The sequence below is a fragment of the Ursus arctos genome, unplaced genomic scaffold (genome assembly GCF_023065955.2).
Source record: "Ursus arctos isolate Adak ecotype North America unplaced genomic scaffold, UrsArc2.0 scaffold_12, whole genome shotgun sequence".
In the NCBI taxonomy this organism is placed as follows: domain Eukaryota; kingdom Metazoa; phylum Chordata; class Mammalia; order Carnivora; family Ursidae; genus Ursus; species Ursus arctos.
Genome location: NW_026622786.1, coordinates 59,275,149 through 59,302,487, shown reverse-complemented (window position 1 = coordinate 59,302,487; position 27,339 = coordinate 59,275,149). Strand labels below are relative to the sequence as shown.

The 27,339-nt window shown below is 40.3% G+C and overlaps 1 protein-coding gene and 1 pseudogene across 2 annotated transcripts in view; one reads left to right on the top strand and one right to left on the bottom strand.

Moving 5' to 3' along the window:
* DAB1 (DAB adaptor protein 1) overlaps positions 1-27,339 on the bottom strand; it is a 1,098,018-nt gene that overhangs the window by 593,078 nt on the left and 477,601 nt on the right. The gene's annotated exons all lie outside the window — the stretch shown is intronic.
* LOC113254268 (pumilio homolog 3-like) lies at positions 758-2,954 on the top strand (annotated as a pseudogene).

Here is a 27,339-nt window from a genome sequence, read left to right as displayed (position 1 = left end):
GCCCAGCCAGGAATTTCTGACTTTGGCCATAGCAACATTTTTTTCTAGATATGTCTCTTGAGGCAATGGAAATACAAGCAAAGATAAACTATAGGGATACATCAAAATAAAAAGCTTCTGCACCGCAAAGGAAATAACTAAACTAAAAGACAACCTACTGAATGGGAGAAGATATTTTCAAATGACATATCAGATAAGGGGTTAGTATCCAAAGTAAATAAAGAATTTATACAACTCAATACCCGAAGAACAAGTAATCTGATTAAAAATGGGCAGAAGACATGAACAGACATATATTCAAAGAAGACATCCAGATGGCTAACAGACACATGAAAAGATGCTCAACATTACTCATCAGCAGGGAAATGCAAATCAAAACTACAATGAGCTATCACCTCTTATCTGCTAGAATGGCTAAAATAAAAAAAAAAAAACAGAACAAACAACAGGTGTTGGCAAGGTTGTGGACAAAAAGGAACCCCTGTGCACTGCTGGCGGAAATGCAAACTGGTGCCGCCACTGTAGAAAACAGCATGGAGATTCCTCAAAAAGTTAAAAATAGAATCACCTGTTGATCCAGTAATCACACTACTGTGTTTACCCAAGAAAAACAAAAACACTAATTCAAAAGGATATATGCATCCCTATGTTTACTGTAGTATTAGTTACAATAGCCAAATTATAGAAGCAATCCAAAGGTCCATGGATAGATAAATGGATAAAGAAGATGTGGTATACACATGTGTGAACTGCTGTGATGGAAGTCAAAGGGGAAAAAAAATAGATCACAGGAAAAGGTGCAAAGACATCACAAGAAAAAAACACATTTCATAAAAACAATGATTCTGGTTCATTGAAGACATTTCCAAGAAAAGTTATCAAGGAAAATCACATCGAATAACTTTGAGAAATGTGCCACAAAACCTGGGAAAAAAAAGGTGTAAAACAGTTTAAAAACAAGCAGCAAGGGGATAAAATACCAAAGAACAAATTCCAGCAAGCAAATCAGCAGGAAGAGAAAATTCCAGGGGGGCCGTAAATGTGATGAATCAGCAGCCAAGAAACCTAAGTGGGATGACTTCAAAAAGAAGAAAGAACTAAAGCAAAGCAGGCAACTCGGTGATAAAACCAACTATGACGTTGTTCTGGCAAAGCAGATTTGGGAGAGCTTAAGAAGAAAAGACTGTGACAAAGAAAAGAGAGTGAAGTTGCTAAGTGATTTGCAGAAGCTGATTCAAGGGAAAATTAAAATTATCACATTTGCCCATGAGTCAACTTGTATGATCCAGTATTACGTTCAGTATGGTAATGAAGAACAGCAAAAACAGGCTTTTGAAGAACTGCAAGATGATTTGGTCCAATTAAGTAAAGCTAAATATTCCAGAGCTATTAAGAAATTTTTCATGTATGGGAGTAAGCCACAGATTGCAGAGATAATGAGAAGTTTTAAAGGCCATGTGAGGAAGATGCTCTGGCACGCAGAAGTGTCCACAATTGTAGAATATGTGTACAATGACGAAGCCATCTTGGAGGAGAGGAACATGCCAAGGGACGAGCTCTATGAGAACACATTTCAGCTTTACAAGTCAGCCGATCACCCAACTCCGGACAAAGTATTAGAGGTATAGCCCGGAAAAATAGAGCTTATCATGGATGCAATGAAGCAGATTCTAACTCCAATGGCCCAAAAGGAAGCTGTGATTAAGTATTCATTGGTCACAGAGTATTCTTGGACTTTTAAACCTATGCACCCCCAAAGCTAAGATCAGAAAGATAAATATCATATGATTTCATTCCTATGTGGAATTTAAGAAAGAAAATAGATGAACATAGGGAAGGGAAGGGAAAATAAAGATGAAATCAGAGAGGGAGACAAACCATTCCCTAACTATAGGAAACAAACTGAGGGTTGCTGAAGGGGAGGTAGGTGGGGGAATGGGGTAACTGGATGATGGGCACTAAGGAGGGCACTTGATGTAATGAGCAATAGGTGTTAATATGCAACTGATGAATCATTAAATTTCACCTCTGGAACTAATAATACACTATATGTTAATTAAATTGATTTTAAATTTTTAAAAAAAGGATTAAAGCCATCTGTGAAGCAGGGATATACCTGGAACATACAAGATGGCACTAGAGTGGCCATGCACTGTCTGAGACACAGCACACCTAAGGACAGGAAAGTGACTGAAAACAATCAAGACTTATGTTGAAAAGGTGGCTAATGGCCAGTACTCCTACTTGGTCTTACTGGGGACATTTGATTGTATTGATGATACTAAGCTTGTGAAGCAGATAATCATATCAGAAATTATTAATTCCTTGCCTAACATATGAATGACAAATATGGAAGGAAGGTCCTATTGTATTTACTAAGTCCCAGTGGTCCTGCACATACAGTCCAAGAAATATTGAGGTTCTGCTGAAAGGAGGTGGAAACACACACAGTCTGCCCACCAGAGCTCCTAGAGTCCATCTCTCCAGCTTTGTTAAGCTGACTGCAAGGACATTCCCAAGAAGTGGTGGTAGATAAGTCTGTGAGTGTGTTGGTGTCCAACATTCTGGGAGCTGCCAGTGGAGATGGTCAGCCTGCCATGAATGCCGTTGCCAGCTTGGCAGCAGGAGAGCAAGGACGGAGAGCTTCACGTTGCAGAACATTCTGCAGGACATCTAGTTCTGAAGTGGTTAATAGAACAAGAGAAAAAGATGAAGGAAAGTGGAAGAGAAGGGTTTTTTTGCAAAAATACAGAGTATGTTGATATGAAGAACCTGAAGCCCTGGGCTAGTGTAAAACTGAGATGCCATTACTCTTCCTAGCCTTCTCCGGAGTTCTGATCAAGAAAGTTGCAAACAAAATCAGGGCTGAACTGAAAGGCCTGATTCCCACATTGGAGAAAAATGAAAACACCAGCAAAGGAATAGAAATGCTACTTGAAAAACTGGCTGCATAGGGAAAACAGTTAAAAACAAGATGGAATCATTTTTCCTGTTCTCTTTACCCAGCATGGAAAAGAAGAGCTAGGATCCACCTTCCTGGGAATCTGGGTGCTCTTTATAGGAGTTTCTTCTTTGTATAAGAGTGTATTTACAGTACAGTTCTCAAAAAAAAAAAAAAAAAAAAGGTGGTATATATACATATACAATGGAATATTATTCAGCCATAAAATGGATGAAATCTTGCCGTTTGTAACAACATGGATGGAGCTAGAGAGCATAATGCTAAGCAAAATAAATCAGTCAGAGAAAGACATATACCGTATGATTTCACTCATATGTGGAATTTCAAAAACAAAACAAAGGAAAAAGAGAGAGACAAACCAAGAAACAGTTAACTATAGAGAACAAACCGATGGTTTCCAGCAGGGTGGTGGTTGGGGGCATGTGTGAAATTGATGATGGGGATTAAAGAGCACACTTATCACGATAAGCACTGAGCAATGTATAGAATTGTTGAATCACTATATCGTCTAGCTGAAACTAATACAACACTATATGTTAACTGTAGTGGAATTAAAATTAAAAAAATAATAATTATTTAAAAAAACGTAAAAACCATTCTAAGCTTGAGCCTCGTACCAGATTTGGTCTTTAGGCTGTTTGTCCACTCCTAATTTAGACCAATGAAGCAGCAGAGCAATAAGGAGTCAGACTGAGTAAAGAAATCTGAAGTCAAAATAATTAAAAATGAATGTGTGGTAAATCAACTTTTGATGGGTTCCCATTTATTGGAAGCCCAAATTCCTTCATGTGACCTTTCAAAGGTGGCCCCTTGTGATGTATAGATGATGTATCTGATGGATGTATAGATCCATCAGACTGCTCATTATTTTCTAATCACATACACCATTAGGCCTATGTGCCTTTGTTCCTGCTTCTTCCTTTGCCCTCCCCTGCCTTACTTGCCTAGATAATTCACTTATAGGTTAGATCCTGTTGACATATTCCCTCCTCTATATAGCCTTTTCTAGATGCTACCACACCTCATGCTCTATGTCAGTATCACTCTTCCTGTGCTTTGATACTATTTTGTTCATGCCTCTATCATATACCTCTCTTGTGTACTAGATATGGTGATTTACACAGCTATCTTTCCAGAGTATAAGCAGGGACTAGGTTTTTCTTCAGCACTGTGGACAGTGTGCACCCCACAGCTATACTCATTGAAAATAATATTTATTGAGAGTCTCTTTTGTGTGAGGCACTGTTTTAAGCTCTTGCATTCATTATCTTATTTAATTCCCATAACTCCCATCTCAAATAAGCTTTAATTTCCTCATTTTACAGATAAAAAGCCCAGAAAAATTAAATAAATTGCTCATGGCTTCAAAACCAGGAAAGTGACAAAGCTCGGACTCCAACCCAGTTCTGACGGATCCAACATCCATACTCTTGAACTGTTATGCTGTCTCATCAATTGTTGAATAAGCAAATGAAATCTGTACTTGAATTAGGCTAATATCATTCCCTGCTGAAGCATCTCTAGGATGTTTTAATTTTTTAAAAAATGCAAATGGTTTGCAGTTAATATCGTAAGTATTCAGAGGTAGAAAGAACCTAAAAGAGCAACAGGTCTGGCTTGTTTTTCAGATAGTAAAACAGCAACTATGAGGAAGCACTTATTTTTAACCTAAGATCACACAACTTAAACCCCAACTTCCTGTTTAGTCTAGGACTTTCTGCACCATGTTTTGACCTCTCCAGCACTTTCACAAAGCTGTCCCCTAGAGTCAACCTCATCCCACACCAATGAATTGGCAGACTCAATGCTAACCTTCAGCATACATGGTGAAAATGAGGTCTTTACAATGAGTTAAAATTGAGTTTGGCTCTTCCAATTGCATAGATATTCATAAAATAAACAATATTGCCTTTGGTTTCATTTTGAAATAATATCTTAGAGTAGGCTATTTATTTGCTAGAGAGAGAGCGAGCGAGAGACAGAGAGACCGACAGACAGAGAGCACAAGAATACAAGCAGGGGAACAGCAGGCAGAGGGAGAAGCAAGTCTCCCTGCCTGACACAGGACCCTGGGACCTGACCCAAGCCAAAAGCTTAACCGACTGAGCCACCCAGGTGTCCCAATATCTTAGAGTAGGTTTGATGATTCTCTTCAGGACCGCTTTTATCCTCTGCCACTGGGCTTACTCTTAATGTAGGATTTATCACAATGCATCGTCTTTGGCTATTTATTAATCTGTCTCTTGCACTCGGTGCTGAGCTCTCCAAGAACACGGACCACATTTGTATCCCTATTGCCTGGCACAGTTTTTGCCACAGAACTGGTGAGTATCTGTGAAGATTTACTGACTTGCTGAATTAAGGTTGGACGGGAGAGATGTGGTGAAGGGAGATCAGCAGGGTGGCTCGGTTTCTGGTGTGCCTGTGTGTCTGGAACTCACTTAAGTCATCATTGCATACTTCCCTGTTCCAGAAGATTTCCCTTGAAAAGTTGGTAGAAAATGGCTGTGAGACTTTGACAGTTTTTTTTCTAAGCCTGAAAATATTAGGAAACCCAGGTGGTCAAATTCAGTGTAATCAGTGTTTTTCAGGGAACATTGTGGATGGATGAATACAAGCTGATTATACAGTAAATATTTAATTTTAGATTCTGATTATTTCATATTGACATTTCAGAGCAGTAAATATTTTTATGCTGGATTCAGCCTACACCATGAAAATAACTCCCTCAATGGCAGAGTCTACACATGTAATTGTATAATTTAATACTTTCATTTAAAACATTTCTACTTTTAAATATCTTTTAGATTTGAAAAAAATAATTTCTTATCTCAGAAGGCTCAACCTTAGACTCTCTGGGCCAGAGACTAATTAGTATTTCACTAGGAAAATGGAAGGCTCGCGTTTCTGAAAATGACTATTTTGATTTTGGTATTTTCTATTCTCCAGTGCCAGTCAAACTCTCACGGGAACAGTCATGAAAGAGTTAAAAGAGAAACCTCCATGGAGAGACATTCACTGGGTAGCTTTTGCTTTTGCTTTTGCTAGAAAAGGGTGGTTTCAGACATTTACCGTTAGGAACAAGAACAACCCTAGAGGATTGTTAAGGAAATGCTTCTGGAGTAGTAAGTGGGCAGGTTTTTGGAGAGAACCAGCTGAGAAGATTTTTTACATTATGTGTGTGTTGGGGGTGGGGGATGTATTTAAAACCATCTGGTCTCCATAAACTCATAAGTAATTCTATCTCAAGTATTTATGAGCATTTTATAGAAGGCATTTGAAGAACTCTTCCCCATTACAAGTCTAGCACATCTCCTAATCTCTAGCAGTTGTAAAAGACCCAAGAAGAGATACTGGGAGATATCGTCATTGCCATTTGATAGATGAGCAAACTGATGGCCAGAGAGGCTGGATGACTGACTCAAATGTCACAACTAGTAAGAGTTATAAAAAAGCCCTTCTTTCCCCTCACTTTGCGTTTTCTTTAGGAGCTCTACTGGTGTTTGTTCTAGCTTCTTCACTTAACCGACTCCTAGAGAGGTGAACTGATCTGCCTAATAGGTAAGTAGTTGAAGTGTAACTAGTCATGCTCTGCACATCTCCACTTGCCTCCTTTTCTTTTGGGAGCCAACAGTCTTGCAGAGGATATGAGTTCTCCTCTGTCCCACCATGACATAAGTCTTACCTGGTCCAGAGGCAGCCTAAATTCTGGGAGTCCATCAGTGGGTCTGTTTTACTAATGGAATAAAGCCACAACCTGCAACCTGTCTTCAATCATTAATATAGATGATATTTTGGCCTCCATATATATTCTTTTTTTTAAGAAAAGTTTTTATTTAAATTCCAGTTAGTTAACATACAGGTGTTATATTATTTTCAGGTGTATAATATAGTGATTCAACACTTCCATACAACCTCCGGTGCTCATCACAACAAGTGCACTCTTTAATCTCCATCTCCTATTTAACCCACCCCCTATCCAAATACATATATATATTTATGTTCAGAACTCAGCAGGGGAGAGGGATGCTACTTAGACTCCAAAGAAAGTAACTAGCAGGGTCAGGATTCAAATTCTTCAAAGCTCATGCTCTAAAATTACTACTCTAGTGGCAGCAACATTAACAATCACTGAGTAATCCGTAGGCTTCCCTACATTTTCCGGCCTTTCTTGTAGCTAGCCTGGGGTCCTGTTACAAATTTTGGCTAATGACCTATGAGCAAAAATGTTATGTGTTATTTCTGGGTAGCAATGGTTAAAAGCTGGTGCACCTTTCCATTGCAACGCATGCTGAGATGGTGGCACTACCCTCTCCCTTTAAGAAGTAGGGAAGCCCAGAGATCCTGGATCCTTAAGTGGCCACATGGAACAGCCTGTGTTCCCTAATCACATTAGGCTTCATGTAAGTAAGAAAAACAAAATCTGATATGTTTATCTCCCATCCAGAGATTTGGGAGTTACTTAGTTTCAACAGCACAGCATAGTCAAGCCTAAATAATGTCTCTCACAAGGAAGGGATAAAGGAAATAAAGGCCAGTGTAGATATGGACAAGTGAACTCCAGGCTAACACAGCGACAGCACAGCAAATAAGGGATCTCTGCAGAGTCACGATAAAACAAGTGTCAGCCTACTCATTTCTTAATGAGGGCCTTCCTAATACATTAGCTAATATGACATATCTTACACCCCCACTGAACTCTAATCTCTTTTAGGACAAAGATGATACCATAGCCATCTCTCTGTCCTCAGGGCTCAGCACAGTTCCTGGGGCCTGTCAAACTGTCAGTATATGGCTGTTGAGCAGAAGCAAAATGAAGCATTGGTAATGAATACCAGAGCTGCAGTGGAGTTATTATGCTTTTGTATTATTTGTAATTATCATTAGCATAAATTATACATCTATTCAGCATAAATATATACATATATTTATGTTTAAGTTAACTATTTAGTAAACTGAATATAGTTCATTGTATAATAATCAGCCTTTTATTTTAAACAGGCGTTTGTGTTTCGGAGGTCAGGCCCGTCAAGGCAATTAATTCAGATTGCCCAAGTAAGGGGAGAAATAAAAGCTTTGTGTTTTGAAGATTATTAACAAAAATATCCCAAGACTCAAGAGGAGATAGAAATTTGGAGCTGGAAAAGACAGCTAAGGAGAGTAGCGCACAGTGGTGGAGAACATGGTTTGGGAAGTAATAATTCTGAGGACCAAGGGCTAAGAACTGGAGCAAGGGTTATCACTAAGGGCATCTGGGGTGGAATAGGCATTTAAGGAGTGAAGTGGAGCCTACATGAAGACAAGCCAGTGAACACAGCATATAACCCAGGAGACACTGTTAGAGCATGGATGAGCAGTGCAGACAGATGAAGGAAAAGGAGAGCTCTTGCCATGCTGAAGACCGTCTACAACGTGATCAGGAAAACCTTCTTCAGCTGGCAGACAAGGGGGCCCTTCCCCTTGACAGAAAGAAGACCTTCTGTTTATCACATTTAAGACCCAGGGTTCTTGGACAGTCTGGGAGCTAATAGGGGTGATAGAACCCCAAGAGGGAAATGCTGGGTTTTGTACTAACCTGGAGGATGGAAGCTGGCTTTACTACAAATTGAACAGATGAAGACGATAGCTCTTATATGCCAAGGTTTTGGAGCAATTCATTCCTGTTACATTTTTAAGGCCTTGTCCCAGGCTCATGGGCGGATTACAAAGAAACATTTGGCAAGGCCCTTGACCTCAAGAATCCATCCAGCTTGTTGGGAAACAAAGAGGTATCCACAAAAACATAACTACTAGCAGAGTAATCCTTTATCCCATGGAAAAATTCCAGAGTTCTCAGTTTGGCTACCTTGACTATTATGAATAATATGCCCCAAAATACATCTCTTATATTTTCTATCATGAATCTTCCTCTCGCCCACTCCAGGTTCTAGTGAAAACTGGTATTCTCATTTATCCCCAAATAGGCCATGTCTTTTAACAGACTTGCATTGCTATTTTGTCTGATTGAAATACCTTTGTTTGCCTCAGACATTCGCACTCAACCCACAAGATCTAGTTGTGATTTCTCTCCTTTGACACTTTTCTGATTCTCTCAAGGGAAACTGAGAGATACAGAGAGAGAGAGATACAAAGAATATTAGTATTACTGAACTCATATTATGTGCCTGTCACTGCCACTGCCTGAATTGTGTCCCCTAAAAATTCATATGTTGAAGACCTAGCCCCCAGTGTGACAGGAACTGTAAGAAAACAACTAAGAATAAAGGAGCCATAAGAAGGATTAGTGGTCTTCTAAGAAGAGTCACCAGAGAGTTCTGTGAGAGACACAGTGAGAAGGCAGCTATCTGCAAGCCAGGAAGAGAGCTGTCACCATAATCCAACCTTGCTGACACCCTGATACCGGACTTCCAGTTTCTAGAACTGTGAGGAGAAAAATCTGTTATTTAAGCCACCCAGTCCGTGGTATTTTGTAATGGCAGTCTGAGCTGACAAAGATGGTCACTGTGTCTCTTTTTCTACATTATGTCCTTCAGTGACCCCAACCACCTGAACAAGCATCATTTCCCCCTTCCACGAAGAGAAAAGCAGAGCTCTGAGAGGTGAAATAATGTGCCAGTAGGCATGTAGTAGAGATCTGAACCTGGGTTTGTGTGATTGGAAGGCCCGAACTCTTTCTACTCCACGTCCCTACCTCCCAGGCCTTCCTCTGGACCACCACCACAGTACCTGGCACGCCCCTTCAAACCACATGGCAATGATCTGTTTTCCTTGCTAAACAGTACAATAAAGTGGTAGATTTTTTTTTTTTTTAACCTGAGAGAATCTGAACAACCAACTGATAATTAGAATGAATAAGAGGTATCCTCATCAACTGTTACAGAAACCAGAGGCATGGAGAAATCCTTTAAGCTGGGAAGGCTATGCTTTTAGCCAAAAAAAGAAATATGTAGTGAGTGTTCATTCCTTGCCAGGGACTGTTATTCACTGGGAGCAAAGAAAAATAAGAGATCATACTGGCCCTTGAGGAACTCACAGTTGAGCAGAAAGAAGACATTACATGTTAGTTTTCTGTTCTCACGTGTCATCTGATTGGGATCTGGCTGGATGTGTGGGAATCAGCCTTGACTAAGCACTGGAATCATCTAGGAAACTTTAGAAAACACTGATGGGTGGAACCCACTTCCAGAGATTTTTATTTAATTAGTCTAGGATATGGTCTGGCTATCAAGAGTCTCCAAGTGATTCTGATGTGCATCCAGTGTTGAAAATCAGCAGGCTGGGAACCTAGAAGGAGCAGGGGGCTTCCAGGTTTAACAGAAAGAAAGAGAGTGGGAGGAGGGCAAGAGCAAAGCAGAGGCACATATAAGCAACAGTCACTGCTATTCTGCATTTAGCAGCATTTAACAAGCGCCCATATTGGGAGAAGCACTGCAGAGGAACTATTAATACAATTCAGAGAGCGTGCATTAAGAGCTAAAACAAACAACACAAAAAAATCAAATACCGCTGTTTATTTAGTGAATGTCTTTCAAGGGGCTGTAAGTACTAGAAAGACATTATCTTAATAAGCTCCCATCATCTCTGCCAGGTAGGGGGCAGGTTAGGCTTTTATTAAATGATGCCATATTGAAGTACATTCTTTGCTTGAATCAGAAACTAATGTAATAAAAACTATGGGGACCAGCTGCACTTAACGTCGTAAGAGGCATAACTCAGCATAGCACAAGAATGTCCCTAAAGATGAGACCTCAGGGGACAGGTTAGGAAAAGAGGCCTGAAGGGAGGCTACAGAGTATCTTTGAAGGGAAAACAGAAGTAATGTAGTAGTAATAATACTTTATTACTATTATTATTATTCAGCCTTACAATGTCAGGCGTCTTGTTTTGTTTTCCATGTATCATCTATAGTATTCACCCTGTGAGGCAGGTGCCCCCACTTTATAGAGGAAAACCATGGTACACAGAGAAGTGACTTGCCCAGAAGCAAACAGCTTTCAAGTGACCAAGTTAGGTTTTGAATCTAGATCTGATCTGAATGAAACTCTATAGCCAGTTCTCTTAATTTTGGCATTCTTTTAAGGGAGGATGAGGTGGGGAAGCAAACTGGTGAGAACAAGGTTTAAAAACAAAACAAAGCAAAACAAAACAAAACAAAAAAACCCACAACACTAAGAGTTCCCTGCAAGTCTTGAAATTAGAACACGTTCTGTAGGTGGTTGATGAGGACTGTTGAGAATGAGTAGGCAGCTGATAGCTAAAGATGTCTACTAACTGTTGAATGGGCTGCAGACTTCAGAACAAGAGCTGTGGAAGGGGTTGCAGGTGGAAGCTCAGGGGAGGCATTTCATCATCTTTAGCCAACCCAAGAGCACGGTTGACAGTGTTCAGGCCAGGGCCATGGACTGAAAGAGGGGGAAATGAGTGGTTACTATGCATTAACCATTGAATTAATGTTAAAGTTTGTGTTTTGCTTAAACTTCATCCAGTAGTATGCTAACAGCACTTGGGTTCAGCACACACACATACCTGTTAGTATTCCAGGACACCATATATATGACCATATACACAAAATAAAGTGGGGGAGTCAGATAATTTTCAGCCTAAGCCTTTGGGAACAGCAATAAAACACAGAGTTTCTGGGGTAAGCCCAACATCATCCCACTCCTTTGCTTTTCATGTTTAAGATACTACTTATTGTGCACTAACCATGAGCCAGGCATTGCGCTAAATGCCTTAAATATATCATCTCATTTAGATAATACAATAACCACATGAAGTTGGTACTATTACTGGATCTGATTTGCTGATGAAGGAATGGAAGCTTTAAGAGGTAAACTGGCTCAAGGATACACAGCTAGGGGCGCCTGGGTGGCTCAGCCGTTAAGCATCTGCCTTCAGCTCAGGTCATAATCCCAGAGGCCTGAGATCGAGCCCAGCATCGGCCTCCCTGCTTGGCAGGAAGCCTGCTTCTCCCTCTCACACTCCCCTTGTTTGTGTTCCCTCTCTCACTGTCTCTCTCTGTCAAATAAATAAATAAATAATCTTAAAAAAAAAAAAAAGGGTACACAGCTAGTAAGTGGTTGAGTGAGGGACAGAACGCACCTCTTCCTAACTCCAAGGTCAATGCCCTTAGCCAGTATGCTATGATGGAAATGGAAATATGGTAAATATCATTTCTCCATGGGCATTTGCAGTCTGATGGGCTTTCATTTTCTGCAAATTCAGTGCAAGAAAACTGCATCTGATGGCAGCTACAAAAATAGATGTTAGCTATACAATTAGATTAAGGTCTAAGGAAAGAAAAGAATTCCAGGGTCCTCAGCAATGGCTAGTTCTAGGCTGTGGTACTATGCTTTAGCTGTGAGTCTGCATTTTTAGAGGGATGGTGTAGTAGTTTCTAATAGATGCTGTAGCAGATGACTGCAAATTTAGTGAGTTGAAACCACCCAAATGTATTATCTCACAGTTCTGCAGGTCAAGTCTGACACAGGTGTCATTGGGCTAATATCAAGGTATCAGGAGGGCTTGATTCCTCTGAAGACACTAGGGGAGAATTAGTTTCCTTGCCTCTTCCAGCATCTAGAGGCCATTCACATTTCTTGGCTTGTGTCTTTGGTTCTCTTTCTTCAAAGCTAGCAACATGAGTCCTTCTCATCCTATATCCCTCCATCACTCCAGTGCTCTGCTTTCAACATCCGATCTCTGTGACTCATGCCTCCCTCTTCCACTTCTAAGGATTCTTATCGTTACATTGAGCTAAGAATCGTCTCCCTATTTTAAAGTCAGCTGATTAGGAACCTTAATTCTATCCTGAACCTACATTCTCCCTTGCCATGTAAGGTATCATATTCACAGGTTCCATGGACTAGGACACAGACATCCTGGGGGGATTGTTATTCTGATTGCCCAGATCTTGACAAACTAGATGACAAACCAGAGAAATGCCTAGGGAAGTAAGAAGGTGTATGAAAAGAATGTTATGGTACAGAAAGCCTTCTCATGAAAAGCAATACTCCTCTGCCTACTTCCTCCCCCCAGTTTCACTTTCCATAGGTAACTAATTTGAACCATTTTTTTTTCTGGGCAGGATGAGCATGTATTTCTACAGGTTACCTACATATCTCTAAACTGAATGCTTGTCAAGTCCAAATGTTGTATCCCTCTATTCACATTAGTTTTCTAGGGCTGCCATAACAAAGTACCATGCACTGGATGTCTTCCTATAACAGAAATTTACCATCTCACATTCTGGAGGCTAGAGGTCCAAAATCAAGATGTCAGTATAGGACCACAATTCCTCTGAAACTTCTAAGAGAGAATCTTTCCTTGCCTCTTGCTGCCTTTTCATCGTTTACAGGCAATCCTTCATGTTCACTGACAGGCACCTGCATAACTCTAGTCTCTGCCTTTGACGTCACATGGCATTCTCCCTGGTTTCTTCATACAGCTATTTTCTTATAAGAACACCAGTCATGTTGGATTAGGAGACCACTCTACTCCAGTATCACCTCATCCTAATTAATTACATCTGCAATAGACCTACTTCCAAATAAGGTCACCTTCTGAGTTACTGGGGATAAGGACTTCACAAAATATTTTGTGGGGGGGACATACTTCAACCCATAGCACTATTGTTTATGGATTTCTAAGTGGCCAATGAGGATATAAGGGAAAACGGATGGAAGGAATGGGAATCTGTTCAATAAATAAATTTTAAAAAGGAGAAGCATCTGTTCCAAGATGGCAGGAAGAAAACTTGGATTGATCTCTTTTCCCTCTCAGCACTACATTAAAAACATGGTGAGGAAATAAGAAGGGTATAAACTCAAAACTCTATCAAACACAGGAAGGAAACCATCAATAGATGAGAGATTTCAAAAAGTCTCTGAAAAACAGAGAGGATGGAAGTTGATTAGTGATGAATGAAGAGCCTGCACGCACTGCTGAACTCCTGAGTTTCCATACTTGGAAAAGCAGGTGTGATGGAAAATGGGGAGTGGGATCTGAGGTGGAAAACAGGGAGATTAATGAGAGGCTTGTAAACGGAACAACCAGCCCTATACCCTCAGTGCACTAAATAGCCAGCAGACAGGCACCTGCCCCAGTCAAGCCCTTGCTTTGTTATCTCAGCAATGCCTGTTGGCCTGTAAGCCCCATCCACCTCCTCAGAGCCCTTATTTGGCTTCCTCATGTCTTATTCTGAAACAGAATAAGGATGATCAGGAATCTGAGGAACGCCAACAACAATGAAGGGAAAGATCATGGTATATAGCCACAGAAATATTCAGGAACCAGAAGACCATTAAAAAAAAAAAAACAACCCTAATTAGGGGCGCCTGAGTGGCACAGCGGTTGGGCGTCTGCCTTCGGCTCGGGGTGTGATCCCGGCGTCATGGGATCGAGCCCCACATCAGGCTCCTCCGCTATGAGCCTGCTTCTTCCTCTCCCACTCCCCCTGCTTGTGTTCCCTCTCTCGCTGGCTGTCTCTATCTCTGTCGAATAAATAAATAAAATATTAAGAATAAATAAATAAAATCTTAAAAATAAATAAATAAATAACCTAATTAAAATATTTGAGAAGATTCCATAGCCATAAAAGATGCACTTAAAAAAAGGTAAAAATAAGAACTCTTAGAAATTAAAAAATTGCCTGTCTGTAGTAAAGTAAGAGAATAAAGTTAAGGAAATATAGTTAAAACCAAAACATTCTGAGGAAAAATAAGTCCTGTTTTTTTTAATGAGTCTTATTTTAAAATTCTTTCCTAGACAAATAAAAGTGAAGGTAGACTCTGAAGACACAAGGGATCAGGAAGTTCCTCTGCCTTTCTTAGGAAGGTCTCTTGCAAAATAAAGTAGTAAGCCAAGAAAGAAAATGACCTGAGACCCAAATTACAGAATATACTATCCCAGAACGTCATAGGACAACAGCTGGAAGATTTCAAAGTCCAGACTGGCTCAGGAGCCCAGGCCCCAGGAAGGAGACCACCAGGTAAAAACAAGTGGAGGTAGAGGTTGAAGAGGTGATAGGGTTTGAGGGATTAAATAGTATCATCTAGAACTTGAGAAATGTTGGTACTTAAGCAAGGCAATTGGTTGAGTATGAAAAGGAAATTCCATTGAAACTTGATGAAGTTTTTCTTCTCTGAGTGATGCAAGGATTGAGACATAAGATTTAAAGCAAAAGAGGCCTAATCTGGACAAAATATTAGCTCTACTGCGAACACCATTACATAGTGATAATAATTCAAGTTCCATGATTCATTTTTAAGTTTTGGAATAAAACTACCAATATCTCACTGAAGGCTTAGTCATCATTGCAGGACAGAAAACAGATGTTATCAATTTTGGATGTGGGAGAGAAATGTGGGTGGAAGGGTGAGCTGAGCAAAGGCATCATCTTACAAAACTGGGAGTTGAGGTAGACTGGCTAAGGATGACAGAACAATAAATGGATGTGAACCATGCTGTGAGAAAAGAAGTTGACGCGAGGAAGAACCCGAGTATATATTGGAAGGAGTGGGTTTATGAAATGGACAAAATCATCTCTGGTCACTGCAGGGATGCACAGATAATACACAGACAACAATTAAGAATGTCATCAGCACTGCTTATTTAGGCTCTAGAGGTACCTGCAGAAAGCCACTATCCCCACTCCAAAAAACAGGGTTAGAACTAGTTACCTCTGGAGAGTGGGGCTGTGGGAAGGAGGTAGGCAGGACTGTTGCTTTTCATTATAAGCCTCTCTGTCCTTAGGATTTTTTTCAGTGATGCCCATGTTATTTTCATAAGATAAAAATATACTACAATGTTTTCATTTCAGGAAATTTCCAGCACTTTTACAAGTATCAGAAAAGTATAATGAACCCTCATTATTCAGCATCAACAATGTACAACTTATGGCCAATCCTGTTTCTTCTATAACCTCACCCATTTCTCCCTCCATATTATTTTGAGGCAAACACTACATATTATTTCATCCCTAAATATTTCAGTATGTATACCTATAATATAAAAATTCTTTTTTAAAACTTAAGCATACACTATTATCATACCTTAAAAAATTCCTTAATACCAACAAATACCCATTAAATGCTCAAATTTCCATTAGCTCTTAAACATTTTAAAAATAATTTCAATGTGTGCGGCGCCTGGGTGGCATAGCGGTTAAGCATCTGCCTTCGGCTCAGGGCGTGATCCCGGCGTTATGGGATCGAGCCCCACATCAGGCTCCTCCACTATGAGCCTGCTTCTTCCTCTCCCACTCCCCCTACTGTGTTCCCTCTCTCACTGGCTGTCTCTATCTCTGTTAAATAAATAAATAAAATCTTTAAAAAAAAATAATTTCAATGTGTAAATCATTTTTTATTTTCAAATTAAAAAAAGGCTCTTGCATAAAAAGGGGGCAATCTGGTCTGTACGATTGCAGAGAACAGAACTAGAGAAAACTTTCCAACAAAAGATAAGGAAGGACTTTCCAATTAGGAAAACCGCTGGAATATACTGGTTTGGAGGTCTTAAATCCATGTCCTCTAAAAAGGCAAATGAAACTTGGATGACCAGTTGTCATAGGAGGAAGATTCCTCCCCTCACCATGGCCCCTAATAACCCCACATTCTTTAACTCTAAAGACATTTGAATTCATAGAGAACACTTATACCCAAGAACTACTTGCTATGTGAGCACAATTTTAGACAGCGTACTCAGAAGTTCTTTTTTTTTTTCTTTTTTCTTTTCTCCCTCTTCTGTTCTTGTACTGTCTCACAGCTAAACCATTTTCCAAGACTCTGCATTGTCTTTAGAAGCCCTAACTTCCTCCAAAACTATAAATCATTTGAGGTTAGAGATATTATCTGTAGCATTGTTGAATCCCCCCAGTTGAGCACATAGTGGATGCTTGTTTTAAACCTGGTCCCTCAGGGAACAGATCTAAGACCCAGAGGTCTGCAGGCAGGGGCTGTGCCAAGGACTGCTCTCCAACCATATCTATAATAGAAATGGTAGGTAGGATGGGGCAGAAACAAGTTGAAGTGTGATGCACTGGAAGAGAAGCCTCAGCTGACCCTACAAGGAGCTCTGGGGTTGGGATGCCTTTCATAATTATCTCAAATCCAGGAAAGGGGTTGGGTCATTGTGCCCACCCTCATCAACCAGTTATTGAAGACAAGCTACCTCTTAAGGCAGAGGTTCAACCCTGGGCAAAACAACTCCCTTGTGCCAAGGGCAGTACCTTGAGAGGGACTCAGCCATGACATTTCCAGCACCTGGGGGCATATGAATGCCTCAGCCCTAAATAAAGGTGGGCTCTGAGCAGAGTACCCCCACAATGCTCAATTGGTGTTGGTCTAACTGAACTGCTTAGCCAGAGCTCTTGCCTGCCACTGTCCTCCAGGCACCCTGCCCTTGAGCATGATCTTTTCATTCTTCTTGGAACATGTTAATGGGATTCAGGGTAGGTCACTCCAGAATGTGCCAGTTTGGCATGAGGATTATTTCAAGCTCAAAACGAACAAGGCCTAACAGATTTAAGAAAAGCTTTTTACATCTGCCTTAACTGCCTAAAAGAATTTAGAAAAGATGCCTCTACCAGAAAAAGAGCTATTACCTAAGATGACTATTTTTAGATTAAAACAAAAAACAAAACACAAAGCTTCTCCAAAGGGCATGGTAAACATTTGTTTATCAAACATTTGCTCTTCCCACCTTCCTGTGAATTGTTTTTCTCTCCTTTGAAGTCCCAGACTCCCTACCCCCTTCTTCTTAGCTCAGGATAGCATGTAAATCTCAATTATCTGACTGATGGGAAGTACTTACATACTGTAATTAAATTTGTTTTCTTCTTGTTAATCTATCTTATGTTAATTTAATTATTAGACCAGCCAAAGAACCTAGAAAGGGAGAAGGGAAAAAAATTTCCTCCCCTACAATGTGATTGCTTTTTACCTTCTTTAGGTCTTTACATACTTTATGATAACTGACTGGCATGCCTTTCCTTTCTTTTCAGCCTGGATTTTCCAGAGCACAATTTCTGGTCTTGAATCCTGAATTCCCTGGCTAATTTATCATTATGGTACTACATGCCCTCTTCTTTTGAGACACTTTATAAAGTCTTGCAAATTCAAGTAGTAATAATAAAAGTTAAAGAAGTTCCTGATCACATTTTAAAGCCTCCATCCAAAAGTCACCTTCTCTGCAAAATGTGACTGTATTCTCACTTGGCAGAGCTAATGTCTGCCAACTGTAGCATTTACATATTGTAGGTGATTATCTTGTAATGAGTCTTTCTTTCTCACTGGCCTGTAGATTCCTCAACTCTTCTCTTGTTCATTTGCTTCTTCTATGCCTAGCATGGTTCCCAGCATATAAAGATGTCCAATAAAGGCTCTAGCACTTGAAAGAATGAATGAATCAAAATCTGGAATCTTTCTTATGGCATAAATTCAGTTATTTTTACCATTTCCTGGACATTTCATAATTGTTGCTAATGTGGTTCACAAGCAGAACTAGGAAGTAAACACCAGAGTAATAAGCCTGTCTTGCGTAGTTCACCAAATCAGCTCAGTAAGCTCATGTTTTAAACAAAAAAGGAGGGGAGGGGCTACAATTGCTGCTGAAGCTCTAGCACAATCAATTTTAATTAGCATTGCTCATTGTAAGAAATGATAAGGTATCAGTCACTGTAATTGCCAGTGTTGACAATTAGTTAAAGTCATTAACATCTCAAAACCTAAGATAATACAGACTTACAGAATTTTAAAGATTTGGAGAAAGGTAGAATGGAGTGAGGAATTTCCTTCAGTTTTGCTTGGGCCCAACAAACATACCCTGTGAATGATAACTTTCTAGCTTTCTTGTGATGCTTGAGAAACCTAAAAACTGCCACTAGCCTGTCCCCCTTCCTTATTGTCCACCCTGCTACCAGGTAAACTCTTCTAAATATGCAAGTTTCAGTGTGTCACTGACATACCTCCAGGGTTCCCCCACTGTCCACAAGAAAGAACTCAATCCCCTTGACTTTGAATTCAAAGCATGCTCTTCCATTCTCTGTGTTCCTCTCTCACCTAAATATCTACAGGTTATTCCTCTCACGCACTTTGGTCTTTGGTGCCTCTGTGACTTTGCATAGACAGATCTCCTTGTCTTAAATACTTTACCCCCTTTTTTTTTTGCCTGACAACCTTTTCCTCTTAAAATGCAATTCAAATGACTTCTGTCCAGGAAAAACAATTTACTCATTTGTGCTTCCTATGGATTTTTTGGGGGGTGGGGGTGGGTTCCATGTACCACTTGCCACATTATCATTATAATCACTTATTTATGTTTTCAATGAGCTCATGTTCTGGGGGTTCTTAATGTTTAACCCAGTGCCTGGTAAATAGACCTGAAACAATGTTTTTTGAATGAGCAAATCAATGGGTAGATGAAGAGATAAGTGACTAAAAAATGAACAAGGTAATGAGTGAATGAATGAACACGGTCATCAGCACATAGCTCCCTTAGCATAGATGTCCAGATGGCCTGACCATGAGCCATATTTGTTTGGTACTTGGAGCTTCTCTTTCTCCTTCCTAAATTCAGAAGAGACCATGGTATCTTCCAAACTCTAATTTAGTGTCTACATTAGTTTATGATCTAAATTAGATTAATGAAATAAAAAACTTGATAATAAAAACTGACATTCATCTAGTGTGTTCCATGTTCTCACTAGTAAATTCTTTACTTGTAATAATTCATTAAGATTTTAGAACATCTTGAAATGAGGACTAATGCTGAAATAAGGTCTATCGTTATCATTTCTACTTTACAATTAAGCAATTGAGATAAGAACTTTACAACCTTGCCCTAAATCATCCAATAGAAAATGGCTCTTTCTCCAGGATTACTTTTATAGGCCATAATGAGAGAAGATTCATCACACTGAGCTGGTGAACACCCATTTTGTGAACAAACTTGCTGTCCCCAAACTAGGCTGCCCATATAGAATCAAGAAGCCTTGGGGTGGAGTGTTGGGATGATGAAGATAACATAACAAAATGGAGAGATGTTTCATAGAAGTGACGCTAATTTAAAAACAAATTTACAGTGGAGGACCTATGAGTAGAAGTTATATAGAAAGTCTAGTGTAAAATTCAAAGATGGCATTTTATTAGTATTATTGTCCCCTCCCCCCACCATTTTCCTGCTCTCCTCCCCTCCTGAATTTCTCCTCCTCCTTGTTGTTGGCAACATCACCACTGTAGGGGAGGAAATAATTTTACTCTACCATTCAAAGTTCCTCTAGCTGGACTATGAATCAATTTGATTCATAGTCCAGGTAGAAGAACGATTAATAGGAGAAATCAAATTTAATCTTGTATATGTAGGGAATCCACAGAGACATGAGATTCCAAAGACAAGCAAATGAGGTATATATGTCATCCTGAACTAAGGTGAAGGGATGGAGGTCTGGGACCTCAGAGGGAAGGAATGCAATTCACAGAGAAATGAAAGAGAATAAATGTTTGGTAAATATTTTTTGGTTATTCAGAAACAATGGAACATAGAAAACTTTGATCAAATAGGCTTTGCTACACTCCTCCCTGTCTACCTACCATACCTAGTTCATATTCTATTGTAGTGATCTATGGTGATAGTTCTCTTCCTGGAGCAGGTCCACTCTCTAAATTATTTTAGGTAGTGGGGGGGTGACTGGTGTAGAGGCTGATGAGAGAACGGAAGGCAAGCTGAAAACAAAGCAGAAGGTGACACCCTGCAACCCCCTCCCCATGGGATGTATGTGACATTCCTCAGGCACTCCTGGCTGCCCTAAAGGACAAAGAAACAGTTAACCTATAGATATCACAATCTTGCAAGACTTGAATCTCCTTCAGTTTACAAATGTCTTAGCAGTTTACAAGGACAAAGCTATCAGTAACCTAGCTTCCAGAAGGGAATGTATGTAGACACAGTTAAATTTCCTTACTACCTACAGCCCATTGGCAAGTCCTTGAAACAGGCATGGTGACATTCCTCTAGGAACTCAGCGGCCTAGATGTTAATACTTTGCTAAGGGCAAAAGGCAGTCCTAGCCTGACCCCCTCCCCGCCACCAAGATCCTGTAAGTCTACTTTAATGTATAAAAATTCCTTTGGAAACTTCCTTTATCTCTAACCCCACCCCCCCAAGATACATGTTGGCAATCATCCCCCAAGCATATGGCCCACCGATATACATCTGAAGGGTCTCATGACCCAGGTTTTATTAGACAGTAATAAATGACCTTTTCCCAACAACAGCTAGCCCCCTCGAGGTCCTGGAAACCTTGCTTCCAAAATTCCTTAGACTTACGCTATCCCTAACCCCCTCCCAACTTGAGAGTATATAATGGGCCATTCCTCACAACCCTGGGGCAGCAGCTCTTTCTGCCCATGGGTCCTGTCCCTGTGCTTTAATAAACCACCATTTTGCACCAAAGATGCCTCAAGAATTCTTTCTTGGTAGTCGGCTCCGGACTTCACCCCACTGAACCTCACCTATATTCCACAACCTCATCAGAGGCCAAGGGCAGGCAGCCCTCAAATAGGTCATTGGCATGTAGATTATGCCCAGCTGAAAACAATGAAAGCCCAAAAGACCACAAGAAACTTTGACCTCACCCTCACCCCATTTCCCACTTAATTTGACATCCCCCTCTCCTTGCTTCTGAGATGCAGTTGCTCATTTGAACCTGTCTTCTTCACTCTGTCCTCATATTCATTACCTAAATTCAGGGTTTCCTTATCTCTCAAGGAGAAACTCCAGTTCAATATCCTTAATTTGTGCTACTAGTTACCATGATGCTATTTTCTCAAATAAAATGCTAATACTACTACTAACACACATACAAAAATAACCTTGGCTACAGTCATTGTATGTTTCCCATTCTACCAGGACAGAGAACAAATTCTTTCCCTTGGAGTATAAGTCCATCTCCAACCTAACTACTACCTACTTCACTTTGCTTATCTCGAGCTATTGCATCCCTCTCATCTTTTGCTAAACACATCATGGCTATTTAAAACTCTATTCCTTTGCTTATACAAAGGTAAGTATCCTTTTATCTTTTAAGGCTTAATTCAAAAGGTATAGTTCCTCCAGGAAGTGACTTCCTGGAAGAAAGTCTATCCTTTCGCAAACCTGGAAAAATCATCCAAATTCTCATGTTTTCTTCTAATACTTTACATCTATCTCTATTAGCACTTATAGAACAGCTTACCTTCTTCATTATATATCTTATTTAACAGTAATCTGAGTTCCTTGAGGACAAGTACCACGTTTTAGTTATTTCTGTATCACCAAAATCAAGAGCAATGCTTGGCATGCAGAAGATATTTAATACTTTTTTTGTATTTATTTTAACAAGTCAGAAAATTCCTTATAAAATTCTAGCTTCTCCTGGAAAACTGGAAGATTTGCCAAGACCAGACCTGATTTCCCAAACTATAGAAAAGATTCCCTAAAGGATAAGCACTCTCCAGTTTGCTGCAGTCCCCACCAACCCCTCTGGTTCAATTCCAGCCAGCTTCACTCATTTAAGTTATGTCTCTGGATCTGAGGGCCTTTTGTATGGTGATAAACATTGCAGCATTGGAGATAGGAGCTGAACTAAGTATTAGTTAGGATTTATTCCAACCTTAAGATGCTATGATTCTGAGTACTATTCTCAAACAAACAGATCAGCAAAACTCCAGTTTTGAGTTCCTTTCTAAAACAGCAAAATTCAAGACACTGAGCTATTTATTCTTTTGGAAAAGTCAGTTAAAATACAAGTTTATGAGAACTCATTGTGGTTAAAGAGCCAACTCAAGAAAGTAATACAGACTCTATTCCTGTGTTGATCAATATGTAATTTGGTACATATCTGACAAAGAAAGCAGAATTTGAAAAGTAGGACAATTCTAATAGTCTCTAATTGCATTATGCAAATGCTTCCAATAGATCTATTAGTCTCGTACCTGTTATTTACCAGTTTGTGTGACTCTAAAATGCCCTCTTTGGAAAAGTCTTCTTTCTTTCCTTTCTTACTCTCTCCTTCCTTCCCTTCTCTTCCCTTCCTGCCTCCCTTCTTTCTGATGAGGGAACAGAAGGCAAGCTTAGGACCAAGCAGAATCTGACACTCCACAACCGCCCCCCCCCCCCATGGAACTTTTTGTGACATTCCTCCGGCACTCCTGGCTGCCCTAAAGCTAAGGAAAAACAAATAGTTAACTTATGGATCACAATCCTCCAGGACCTGAGTCTCCCTCGGTTTACAAATGTCTTAGCAATTTACAAAACAAAGATTTCTATCAGTAACCTAGCTTCCAGAAGGAAATGTAGATACAATTAAATATCCTTATAATCTGCAAACCATTGACAGATACTTGAAGCAGGCAGAGTATAATGTTCCTCCAGGAAGTTCCCAACTATCTTCATGTTAATACCTTGCTAGAGGGAAAAAACAACTTGACAATGGCAAGGCCTCAGGTATCCTGTGAGTCTTCTTTAACATATGAAAGCCCTTTCGAAACCCCCCCTTTCCTTACCTTCCCCAACCCCATAGTATATAATCAGTCACCCCTCACAACCCCCCCAGGGCAGCAGCTCTTTCTGCCCATGGGTCCTGTCCCCATGCTTTAATAAACCACCATTTTGCACCAAAGATGTCTTGAGAATTATTTCTTGGTTGTCGGCTCTGGACTCCACCCCACTGAACCTCACCTATATTCCAAAACTACATCACTTCTTTCCTTCTTTCCTCCCTTCCTCCCCCCTACTTTCCTTCCTTCCCTCTCCTTTCTTTTTCTTCCTTCCTTCCTTCTTTCCTTCCTCCCTTCCTTTCCTCCCTCCCTCTCTCCCATGTATCCACTTAGAATTTTTGGGGGTCCAAATTAAGGGCCTGTGAACTAGCCCTGATTTGTTCAAAGCCCTGATTTAAACAATGAGGGCTACACTTGGTGATCTGGCTACAACAGGCAATCTGGCTATGTGTCTTCCCACTGAGTTCCAGAGCAGAACTGGCTGATGTGATTGGTTGGACCACTGTCTTCCTCCCTTACCACTCCATGTATGTATCTTCTGAAGATATATGTACACTCATTATAAAAGGGTGACTTCCCTCTTTATAGCCAAAGATGAAAGTGATTTGGGAAAGGAATACCTGAACTGTTTAGTGTGGTGCTTATACTATAGTTTATACTATAGTATAGTGTGGTATTTAGTACTATAAAAATAATACTAAATTAGAAGAATGGTCACAAGTAGTGGCCTATCATCTTTATATTATCCATCGTCCTTTGCATGGTATTTTGCTCATAGTGATGAAGTTGTAGAATATAAGTGAGGTTCAGTGGGGTGGAGTCTGGAGCCGACGACCAAGAAAGAATTCTTGAACGCAACTAATGAATCATCGAACTTTACATCAAAAACCAGGGATGTACTGTATGGTGACTAACATAATATTAAAAAAAAAAAAAAAAGAATTCTTGAGGTGTCTTTGGTGCAAAATTGGTGGTTTATTAAAGCACAGGGACAGGACCCGTAGGCAGAAAGAGCTGCTGCCCCGGGTTGTGAGAGTCATATGTCAAAGAAGACTAGCAGGACACTGGAGGCCCCACCACCGTCAAGCCAAGGCTGTCCACACTATCACTGTGTCCTTATCAATGAGCTGCAGTTACTTTCATACGTCAAAGAAGACTCACAGGATATTGGAGGCCCCACTATTGTCAAGCCAAGGCTGTTTACACTATCACTGTGTCCTTATCAATGAGCTGCAGGTCCTTTCCTTAGTTTTAGGGCAGCTGGGAGTGCAGAGGAATGTTGCATACATGGGGTGGGGGGGGGGTTGCAGGGTGTCAGCTTCTGCTTTGTCTTCAGCCAGCCTTCTATTCCCTCATCATTTCCCCCCTGAACAATTTTGACCCTTAAATCTTTAAGGTTGTTGAAGGTGGAAGGTCTCATCTTCTGTAACTTCTTCCTGCTGGATAGGGGCATAGAGATGTCCCTATCTATGGGTCAATATTGGTCAGTGGGGAATGTATAAGGCGGTTACAAAAGGTGGAGGCAGCTGAATCCAATGTGGACAACATAGATGAACCTCCCTGAGTAGAAGGGATCATCTGTCAGCTGGAAATTACGGCAGTGAAGGAGTCTTGGCACTAGGAAGGGAGATACCGGAAATGACAAAATAAGGTTAACACTGAATGAGAAAGAGAGATCCGAATAAAAGATTTTTGATAGTTGACCTTTGATAATTTTCCTCCAGTCCACGAGTTTAAAACAATCACTAAAGGAAAGAGATCATTTAAAGCACCAATTTGAGTATTGATTTGTCAGGTAGAAAACCAGAAGTATTTTGGTGGTAATCTGGACTGTATACACAGCATTGCTTTTATGCTAGCACAAGTTTCACCTTGTGTAATTTAATGCCATTCCGTTTTGTAAAACTGCTTCACGTATTTATATTACCCTAGCATTTAATAGAGAAACGCTATTTTGAGTGTCATTTAGGGCTTTGACCACGTATTTAAGAGTTTCTATGTGCCAAACAACAGTCTCCAGTCTCAAAGAGGTAACAAAGATAGATGCTAGGTGGTCATACCAATGTAACACAGAACATGTCCACCATGGTTTTAAATTTTGGAAGGCTGGCTGAGTTGGTAACGTTTTTAATAATGTATCCATGCATCCAGGCAAAACCCAAGAGTACAGTAGTCTATCCAGCCTGGGGGAAGCCATGGACACAGGTTAGAGTCGCATAGCCATTGGGGCCCAGCCAGGAGCCAGTCATATAATACTGGGCCTCCCTGAACTGCAGTCACGATTTCAAGGGCCACTTGGTTTTGGAGGGCCATACATGCAATGATTTCAGGCCCATATTTGATTGGGGAGTTATGGCTTGATCATAATCCCCTTTTCTTCCAAATTGCACTATGAGCATGGAGGACCAGGAAAATATATTTGAAGTCAGTATAAATATTTTTAAGGCTTTTGCCAATTGCAAAGCACAGGTGGGTGCTATTAATTTTGCTTTGGGGGCAGACATGTTTGCTGACAGAGCTTTGCCCTCACCAGTCTTGAGTTAGACTTGACTATAACATACCCTGTTTTTTCTTACCCCTCTTTTCCATGAAACTGTTACCATTGGTGAACCAACTGTCCTCTGTTTTCAATAGGGACATCTTAAATCTGGTTGACTAGAATAGACAAGATCAATAACCTCTGAACAATTATGCTCTAGAGAAGTACAATGGTCAGGTCCAGGCTTAAGGGCAGCTGGGTTTAAAGCCTGACAGGTTTTAAGCATTATTTCAGGCATATCTATAAGCATAGCCTGGTATTTAATAAGTTGGCTTCCCATTATCCATTGGTGGCTTTTGGTCTTGGATCTGATGTAAAGTCATTACAGTCAGACTGTCCCATAGTGAGCTTTGAGGCTCCTTTTACCAGGAGGGCTGTTCTATGCTTGGCTAAAGCCTCTCCTTATAATTGTACACCCATTATCTCCACAAGCCTATGAAGTGGGGTATGCTCTGGCTCTCAGGGAGTGATTTCATTATCCCAGCCACATAGAATTGGTCAAGGTGATATTTATACAATTGTTGGGGAATCTATCCCATTTCCCAGTTGTTCAAATAATTAAATATATGCCCATGGGGTCCTGTTATTAGCCCCATAGAATAAAAAACATGAAGATTATTTATACATGAGGAGCTACTGTATAGAAATAGAAAAAGCTATTTCTCTGAAGTTTACCTCAAGTTGTCTAGCTTAAGCAAACATTTAAGGACAATCAGATCTAGACTAACTTCCACAAAGGTGGGTTATTTAAACATAATTTTTTTCTCTAAAATAACCCTCATTTCCAGAGATAGCCAAATCAGGACTAATTTGTTTGCAAAACAAGTCCAATTTTAACAAACTTGGCATAATTATTTACATAAGCTCAGCAAGAATAGTGACTGATCATATAGATCTTTTAGAATCTGCTTTGCTGGAACTTTTATAAGGAATCTCCAGGTTGAACTTCTAGTAGCCTTTCCAGGCCAGAAGCCAAGCCAAGTGCTTGCCATCAGACATGTCTGCGATACCTATAGATTTGGGCAGATTCCTCTCCACGAGGTCCCCAAAGTAGCCTGAGGTTCCTGCACCTGCCAGGAAGTGACATTCTTTACTCACCTGGTGAGGCAGCCGGGAACTCTGTAAGCAAGGTATCAGGCCATTTCCAGGGGGCTTTATGGCTCCAGGTTTCATAAAGTCAACCATAGTTCCTTAAAGCTATTTGGTCATATCTGAGTCTATGCATGTCTCTCAAATACGACATTCCAGTCAAAGCCTTGGTAAAATAACCAATGTCTCCAATGGTGTCCTGTTACAAGGAGAAC